The sequence below is a fragment of the Pseudophryne corroboree genome, chromosome 1 (assembly GCF_028390025.1).
Source record: "Pseudophryne corroboree isolate aPseCor3 chromosome 1, aPseCor3.hap2, whole genome shotgun sequence".
Taxonomy (NCBI): Eukaryota; Metazoa; Chordata; class Amphibia; order Anura; family Myobatrachidae; genus Pseudophryne; species Pseudophryne corroboree.
Window position 1 is genome coordinate 180,766,101 of NC_086444.1, and position 10,024 is coordinate 180,776,124.

Below are 10,024 nucleotides of genomic sequence, written 5' to 3' on the forward strand. Positions count from 1 at the left end.
GAGATGAGCAGGTTCGGTTCTCAGAGAACCGAACCCTACCAAACTTCACATCTCTAGCCCGGATCCGAGTCCGGCTCAGGTTTTCCCGCCTGATTCGGAAACCAGAACGAGGCAAAATGTCATCATCCCACTGTCGGATTCTCACTCCAGTCCTGGAGAGTGTAGTGAGAGGACGTGTCTCCATCCTCAGTGTCTGTGCAGGCGGGAAAGTGGGGTGGCGATTATAGTGCTGTCTTGTGCTGCTCAGTCCAGTGTAGGGTGTAGATGCATCAGTCAGTACAGTGACCAGTCACAGTGGTGGTGTCCTCTGCTGCCATATGTCCAGTGCTGCTGTATAAGTCCCTTACAGTGTTGCTGTGTTGTCCTTCATCAGACCAGTGGTAGTGTCCTGTGCATCAGTCAGTCCAGTGATCAGTCACAGTGGTGGTGTCCTCTGCTGCCATATGTCCAGTGCTGCTGTATAATAAGTCCCTTACAGTGTCGCTGTGTTATCCTGCATCAGACCAATGGTAGTGTCCTGTGCTGTATATTATTTACTCCAAATAAAGGGGTTATTAACATTTAATCCAAATATATTTTTTACAGGGTTTTCGCTGTGTGGAGTAGAGGTACGCTCTCCTGTGCCGCATATTGTGTTATAAAACTCCAGAAAAATAATGGAGAACAAAAATTTGGAGGATAAAATAGGGAAAGATCAAGAACCACTTCCTCCTAGTGCTGAAGCTGCTGCCACTAGTCATGACATAGACGATGAAATGCCATCAACATCGTCTGCCAAGGCGGATGCCCAATGTCATAGTAGACGGCATGTCAAATCCAAAAAGCAAAAGTTCAGTAAAATGACCCAAAAAAATAAATTTAAATGGTCTGAGGAGAAACATAAACTTGCCAATATTCCATTTACGACACGGAGTGGCAAGGAATGGCTAATGCCCTGGCCTATGTTCATGACTAGTGGTTCAGCTTCACATGACGATGGAAGCCCTCATACTCCCGCTAGAAAAATGAAAAGCGTTAAGCTGGCAAAAGAACAGCAAAGAACTGTGCGTTCTGAGATGGTATCACAAATCCCCAAGGAGAGTCCAAGTGTGTCGGCGGTTGCGATGCCTGACCTTCCCAATACTGGACGGGAAGAGGTGGCTCCTTCCACCATTTGCACGCCCTCGGCAAGTGCTGGAAGTAGCACCCACAGTCCAGTGTAATTCGTGGAAAGAAAATTTATATCTTTCAATTATAGTCCTAGTTGGTGGTGCGCCCAGAGCTAGGAAGTACAAGTACTAACAACGGGGGAGAGAGAAAGCTCTTGTGCGGGCACACTCTTATACAAGGAAGAAAGTTCTTCAAATATGTATCAAAAAATATTTTTAAAAACATCTGTTTATTATTCAAAATTAAAATCGTTACCCATATATGATCCAAAATGTGAATAAAGAGAGTTGTGAAAAAATGTTAAAATGTTCTGGTCTGTTTTTCACAGAGAGTGATCAGAAAGGTTGTAGACACTTAGTTGTCTAACATCCGTTTCTCCTGACCAGTACAGAATTCTGTATTAATGGGACCGAGGAAGGGTCAAAGTGTGTAATTGGTGTATCTTCAAAGGATCACTTTAATTGGATCTATGTTATACACTTTGCTGGTCACCAGTTAATCCGAATGCTCACATATTTTAGGTATATGTAAATTATGTTGTCAAAGCCTGACGCTGAACTCATGTGTAGCAGAGCGAAAGAAGGAAAAAAGAAATTAGTGGTGATACTGCTGTTGGTGTTCGCCTTTTAAATAAAGGGAATAATTCCTACTTTACAATACCGGGTATTCCCAGGAAGTCTCCTCTCCAGGTACTGACCCAGCCCAACGCTGTTTGGCTTCCAAGATCGGACGAGATCGGGCATTGGCAGCGTGGTATGATAGTAGAGGAACTATATACCAATGAGAGTGCACCTATATAAGAACGGTAGAGAATATAGATTTAAAGGAAAAGAGAGAGTATAATATGTGAATCTGCTTTCCCCGTTAGGCAAGGCGCAACACCCACCACAGCCGTGGCGCTGTGCACCCTGGATCGTGGATGAGAGTCCACGGAAAGATAGTAAGCCGGAAGAAGGTTATAAGAAGATTATATTTTTTTGTTTTTGTAAATCATTTGGTGAATCATATAGGAGTAAAGAGCTTCAAATTGGTCTCAAGCGTCAGGCAGATTTGTAAACCATGTCAAAGTCGAAAAATATTGTAATGCATATACCCTGTACTAACCCCATGCACATGCCCGCTGCGCGTGCACTCAGTCCGCTGTGCGTGCACATATCCGCAATTGGTGTATGATCGCTCCCACGTTCCTGCGCGTGGTATGGGTATTTACGGCGGAGTTTGTGGGCGCATAGAGGGTTATTAGAACATTACATATTTAACCAAAATAGTGCATTTTGTACACATAGTTCCCCTACACCACATCAGCGAGTATCAATAGTTTAAACTGTTCCAGGACTAAGGGATTCGCCTTTGCATGATAGGAAGGGTCAGATAAAGGTTGGAAGGTGATGTCTAGTATCCAGCTGTAGGGTATTTTAAGGGTAACATTCCGGTGTTGGTTAGAGAAAGATCGCATGTTCCAGCGTATAGTTATGTGCAAAAGTAGAATATAGATATTAACTGTATTTACTGTATATTATGTATGCGGCGGGAATCCAGAGGATACCACCCACAAGAGCAGTTGGGGAAAGACATCGCCCATCTTTTCAAATCAACCTATGGCCTCTCCTGTAATGTAGGGACACATCTCTGTGTCCAATGGACAATGAGATTACAGTGACCATTGTATTGTGTATGTAAGTTGTGTATAAAAAGCCCATTGTTGCCTGGCCGGTCAGAAGACTCTGAACGCTTTCTACATGACAAGCGGAGGACCGGCCGGGTTGCGCTTGCAAACATTCTCACGTATGTACATTCTCTGTAGCCATTACTCTGTTTTAGATTTATCTTGTTAGCCTGTAGTGTATGATTTGTACTGTTTTACCTTTTGAAATAATCCACGGTGGCCTTAGAACCCTGTGGTTTCAACTACAAATCGGTGTTGTGTCTTCACTTTCCTGCAAGGGTTTAAAGCGTATTTAACTGTATAAGGTTTATAAGTATTGATAAGGTGTACGCACTGCGGGTACTTTACACCGTCAGCGCTACTTAAGGTTTAAGGTATAACATCGTTGCAGTACTTTGCTGCTAAGGGTTTAAAGTGTAATCATATCATTACATTGTATCACTAACAAGGTTTAAAGGTTATCAATTGTGTGTGCGTACGCTGTGCGTACGCTGTGCGTACTCTGTACACTCAGCGCGGCTTGTGGACACCAAGTACATACCACGTACGGGACTTTGTACGCAAATAGCGTACAAAGTGCGTAGCACGTGTATTCAGTCTAGCGGCCATAGCGGCTCCACGGTAAAAGTGTATCTAGAGGTATAGCTTTATGGTTTAAGATTATATCGACATTATCAACCATATGTGAGTCAGACATATATTCTCCTATATGGAGACACCGGATAATATTATAGCCAGAGATCATTCATGACTTAGGCACAATTTCAACCAAACTTATAGATAGAATTGAGTGCAATTATTGCACTGCTGATTATAGTCTAGAAATGAGTTACAGATAAATCTAAAGACAAATAAGATGAAAATAGCAGTGGTATCTCTTGATGGGTAAACTGTACTCTACTGTATTAATCTACACAATATGTTGGTTATAACTCAAACAGATCACTGAAACTTATAGACTGTTTTCTGCACAAGAAAATATATGACTGTACCTAGATACAATGATCACATGTAAATAAATATGTATCAGGTGTGGGTATGCACATGTGGGTAATGAAAAACGCGTTTCACCCGTCCGGCTTGTTCACTTCCGGGATCTGAGATGTAAATCATGGTGAGGGGTTTAAAAACTACTTGGAATTAGACAGCAGCCAATCACGGCTGATAGTATCAGCCGTGATTGGCTGCTGTCTAATTCCAAGTAGTTTTTAAACCCCTCACCGTGATTTACATCTCAGATCCCGGAAGTGAACAAGCCCGGATGGCGAAACGCGTTTTCCACAGAGGGACTGCTCTATGGAAGGGCTTGCTGGCACCAGCTGTTTCCAGGATACGACACCCTGATCATTCCCTATGACTGTCACAGTTGGAGTTTTGTAAGCCTGCACCCATTGGGTGAACAGCAATTTCATTACCCACATATGCATACCCACACCTGATACATATTTATTTACATGTGATCATTGTATCTAGGTACAGTCATATATATTCTTGTGCAGATAACAGTCTATAAGTTTCAGTGATCTGTTTGAGTTATAACCAACATATTGTCTAGATTAATACAGTAAAGTACAGTTTACCCATCAAGAGATACCACTGCTATTTTCAGCTTATTTGTCTTTAGATTTATCTGTAACTCATTTCTAGACTATAATCAGCAGCGCAATAATTGCACTCAATTCTATCCATAAGTTTGGTTGAAATTGTGCCTAATTCATGAATGATCTCTGGCTATAATAATATCCGGTGTCTCCATATAGGTGAATATATGTCTGACTCACATATGGTTTACAAATCTGCCTGACGCTTGAGACCAATTTGGAGCTCTTTACTCCTATAAGATTCACCAAATAATTTACAAAAAAAATATATATAAACTTCTTATAACCTTCTTCCGGCTTACTATCTTTTCGTGGACTCTCATCCACGATCCAGGGCGCACGGCGCCTAACGGGGAAAGCAGATCCACATATTATACTCTCTCTTCCTTTAAATCTATATTCTCTACCGTTCTTATATAGGTGCACTCTCATTGGTATATAGTTCCTCTACTATCATACCGATCTCGTCCGATATTGGAAGCCAAACAGCGTTGGGCTGGGTCAGTACCTGGAGAGGAGACTTCCTGGGAATACCCGGTATTGTAGAGTAGGAATTATTCCCTTTATTTAAAAGGCGAACACTAACAGCAGTATCACCACTAATTTCTTTTTTCCTTCTCTCGTTCTGCTACACATGAGTTCAGCGTCAGGCTTTGACAACATAATTTACATATACCTAAAATATGTGAGCATTCGGATTAACTGGTGACCAGCAAAGTGTATAACATAGATCCAATTAAAGTGGTCCTTTGAAGATACACCAATTACACACTTTGACCCTTCCTCGGTCCCATTAATACAGAATTTCTGTACTGGTCAGGAGAAACGGGTGTTAGACAACTAAGTGTCTACAACCTTTCTAATCACTCTCTGTGAAAAACAGACCAGAACATTTTAACATTTTTTCACAACTCTCTTTATTCACATTTTGGATCATATATGGGTAACGATTTTAATTTTGAATAATAAACAGATGTTTTTAAAACTATTTATTTGATACATATTTCAAGAACTTTCTTCCTTGTATAAGAGTGCGCCTGCACAAGAGCTTTCTCTCTCTCTCGTTGTTAGTATTCAAATTGAAGATGTCACTGTTGGAAGTACACCAGGATGAGGATATGGGTGTTGCTGGCGCTTAGGAGGAAGTTGACGAGGAGGATTCTGATGGTGATGTGGTTTGTCCATGGTGATGTGGTTTTGCCCTGTTGTCCATGGGATGAAGAAGCCCATTCGGATGCCTGTGCAAAATACCAAAAAAGCCACCTCTTTGGTGTGGAATTATTTCTCCACAAATCTGGACAACAGGTGTCATGCCGTGTGTTGCCTCTGTCAATCTGTAATAAGTAGGGGTAAGGACGTTATCTACCTAGGAACATCCTCCCTTATACGTCATCTGCTGCGCATTCATCAGAAGTCAGTGTCAAGTTGTGAAACTTTGGGTAAGAGCGTAAGCAGTCCACTGACACCTAAATACCTTCTTCCTCTTGTACCCAAGCTCCTTCAAGTCACACCACCAACTCCCTCAACGTCAACTTCCTCCTCAGTCAGGAACGTCAGTAGTCCTGCAGGCCATGTCACTGTCAAGACTGAGGAGTCCTCTCCTAATTGGGATTCCTCCGGAGGATCATTAAGTGGTACGCCTACTGCTGCTGTTGCTGCCGCTGATGTTGTTGCTCTTGGGAGTCGATCGTCATCCCAGAGGGGAAGTCGGAAGACCACTTGTACTACTTCCAGTAAGCAATTGACTGTCCAACAGTCCTTTGTGAGGAAGATAAAATATGACAACAGTCATCCTGTTGCAAAGTGGATAACTGAGGCCTTGACAGCTATGTTGGTGTTAGACGTGTGTCCTGTATCCGCCATTAGTTCAGTGGGACTTAGAGAATTGATGGAGGTAGTGTCCCCGGTACCAAATCCCATCTAGGTTCCACTTCACTAGGCAGGCGATACCGAGAATGTACACAGACATCAGAAAAAGTGTCCTCAGTGTCCTAAAAAATGCAGTTGTACCCACTGTCCACTTAATCACGGACATGTGGACAAGTGGAACAGGGAGACTAAGGACTATATGACTACGACAGTCCACTGGGTAGATGTATTGCTTCCCGCAGCAACAACAGCAGCGGCACCAGTAGCAGCATCTCGCAAATGCCAACTCGTTCCTAGGCAGGCTACACTATGTATTACCGCTTTCCGTAAGAGGCACACCACTGACAACCTCTTACGGAAACTTAGGGGCATCATTCCCAATTAGACTCCCCTGGGGATTTGTGATATCAGACAACGCCACCAATATTATGCGTGCATTATATCTGGGCAAATTCCCACGTCCCATGTTTTGCACATACAATTAATTTGGTGGTGCCGAATTTTTTGAAAAATGACAGGGGCATGCAGGAGATGCTGTTGGTGGCCCGAAAAATTGTGGCCCACTTTCGACATTCAGCCACCGCGTGCCAAAGACTGGAGCGCCAGCAAACACTCCTGAACCTGTCCTTTGATCATCTGAAGCAAAAGGTGGTAACGAGGTGGAATTCAACACTATATATGCATCAGAGGATGGAGGAGCAGCAAAAGGACATTCAAGCCTATACATCCACCTACGATATAGGCAAAGGAGGGGGAATGCACCTGACTCAAGCGCAGTGGAGAATGATTTCCGTCTTGTGCAAGGTTCTCCAACCCTTCAAACTTGCCATACGTGATGTCAGTTCAGACACTGCCAGCTTGAGTCAGGTCATTCCCCTCATCAGGCTTTTGCAGAAGCAGCTGGGGAAATTGAAGGAGGAGCTAAGATGGAACGATTCCGCAAAGTATGTGGGACTTGTGGATGGAGCCCTTCATTTGCTTTGCCAGGATTCAAGGGTGGTCAATCTATTGAAATCAGAGCACTACATTTTGGCCACCATGCTCGATCCTAGGTTTAAAGCCAACGTTGTATCTCTCTTTCCGTCAGACACAAGACTACAGAGGTTCAAAGACCTTCTGGTGAGAAAATTGTAAACTCAAGCAGAATGTGACCCATCAACAGCTCCTCCTTCATTTTCTCCCACAACTGGGGCTGCGAGGAAAAGGAAAAGATTTCCTAGCCCACCCGCTGATGGTGATGCAGTGCAGTCAGGAGCGAGTGCTGACATCTGGTCCGGACTGAAGGATCTGCTAACGAATACTGACATGTCTACTGTCACTGCATATGATTCTGTCACCATTGAAAGAATGGTGGAGAAGTATATGATTGACAGCAGACATGTCAGATACTGGCAGGAAAAAGAGGCAATTTGGATGCCCTTGCACAAACTGGCTTTATTTTACCTAAGTTGTCCCCCCTCCAGTGTGAACTCCAAAAGAGTGTTTAGTGCAGCCGGTAACCTTGTCAGCGATCGGCGTAGGAAGTTACTTCCACAAAATGTGGAGAAGATGATGTTCATCAAAATTAATTATAAATTCCTGCGGGAAGACCTTTACCAGCAATTGCCTCCAGAAAGTACACAGGGACCTGTGATGGTGGACTCCAGTGGGGACGAATTAATACTCTGTGAGGAGGAAGATGTACACAGTGAAAGGGGTGGGGAATCGGAGGATGAGGTGGACATCTTGCCTCTGCCAGTTTGTGCAAGGAGAGATTGATTGCTTCTTTTTTGGTGGGGCCCCAAACAAACCAGTCATTTCAGCCACAGTCGTGTGGCAGACCCTGTCGCTGAAATGATAGGTTTGTTAAAGTGTACATGTCCTGTTTATACAACATAAGGGTGGGTGGGTGGGCCCAAGGACAATTCTATCTTGCACCTCTTTTTCTTCTTTGCATCATGTGCTGTTTGAGGACTAGTTTTTTAAAGTGCCATCCTGTCTGACACTGCCGTACAAGTCCAGGGGTACCGCCGTATAAGTCCAGGGGTACTGCCGTATCAGTCCAGTCCAGTGGTGCTGTCTTGTGCTGCATCCGTTCAGTGGTGGTGTCTTGTGCTGCCATAAGTCCAGTGGCGGTGTACTGTGCTGTATATTATTTACTCCAAATAAAAGGGTTATATACATTACTTATATTATCCAAATAATTTTTACAGGGTTTGCCCTGTGTGTTGTAGGAGTACGTTCGCCTTTGCTGCATATTATTATAATAGCTCCTAATAAAAGGGTTATTATTATCCAAATACATTTTACAGGCTTTGCTGTGCATGTGTGTGTGTGGTTTAGAGGTACGCTCTCCTGTGCCACCAATATTGTGCGTGTATTACATCTGGGCAAATTCCAACGTGTCCCATGTTGTTTGTGCCGCACACTTGTGTCGCTTAGCTTAGTCATACAGCTATCTCATTGCATCTCTTTTTCTTCTTTGCATGATGTGCTGTTTGGGGCCTAGTTTTTTTAAGTGCCATCCTGTCTGCAACTACAGTGCCTCTCCTAGATAGGCCAGGTGTTTGTGCCGCACACTTGTGTCCCTTAGCTTTGTCATACAGCCACCTCATTGCTACAATATAGGTTTGCAGTTCCGCACCAACTATTGAAATATTTACAAAGTGAAGATTGAATAGTTAATTACCAATATAAATACTGCTTTCTAACTTTTATTCTGTATTGACATACTAAAATAGTGACAATCAGTCAGAAATACTACAATAATAACAATCATTTTTGTTATTATTGTAGTATTTCTGACTGATTGTCACTATTTTAGTATGTAAATACAGAATAAAGGTTAAGTTTTAGGTTATTCACTAGGACATCAATATATTTTCTTAATATGGTATAAATTATAAACAAAAACAAACATTTTTTTTGAAGAGTGCTCCCAAAAAGGTATTTTTTTGTTTTTTCTTTCTCTCAAATTATTGTAGCTACCTCATTGCACCTCTTTTTCTTTTACGCATGATGTGCTGTTTGGGGCCTAGTTTTTTTAAGTGCCATCCTGTCTGCCATTGCAGTGCCACTCCTAGATGAGCCAGGTGTTTGTGCCGCACACTTGTGTCGCTTAGCTTAGCCATCCAGCTACCTAATTGCACCTCTTTTCCTTCTTTGCATCATGTGCTATTTGAGGCCTTTTTTTTAAATCTGCTATCCTGTCTGCCACTGCAGTGCCACTCCTAGATGGGCCAGGTGTTTGTGCCGCACACTTGTGTCACTTAGATTAGTCATCCAGCCACCTCTGTGCAACCTTTTGGTCTAAAAACAATATTGTGAGGTGTGAGGTGTTCAGAATAGACTGGAAATGAGTGGACATGAATGTTATTGAGGTTAATAATACCGTAGGCTCAAAATTACCCCAAAATTATGTGATTTTAGCTGTTTTTATGTTTTTTGCAAAAATCATCCAGATCCAGAACCAAAACCAAAACACGAAAGGGTGGTTTTGACAAAACCAATCCAGATCCAAAACACGAGCATGGAACCAGATCCAAAATCAAAACACAAAACACGAAAAGGGCCCACCGCATATGTGTTAGGGGCATTACTGTGTGGTATTACAGTATGTGTATAAAGGCATTACTAATGTGTGGTATTATGTGTATAAGGTGCTCTACTGCGTGGTGTTACATATAGAAAGGGCACTATTGTGTGGTGTAATGTGAATAAAGATGAATATGGTGTGGTGTAATATGAATAAGGGGCACTA

General features: G+C 42.7%; 1 pseudogene; it reads right to left on the reverse strand.

The window, feature by feature from the left end:
• Nucleotides 1–1,797: 1,797 nt before the first annotated feature.
• On the reverse strand, nt 1,798–1,916 carry LOC134936302 (5S ribosomal RNA; annotated as a pseudogene).
• Between the last annotated feature and the right edge of the window lie 8,108 nt (nt 1,917–10,024).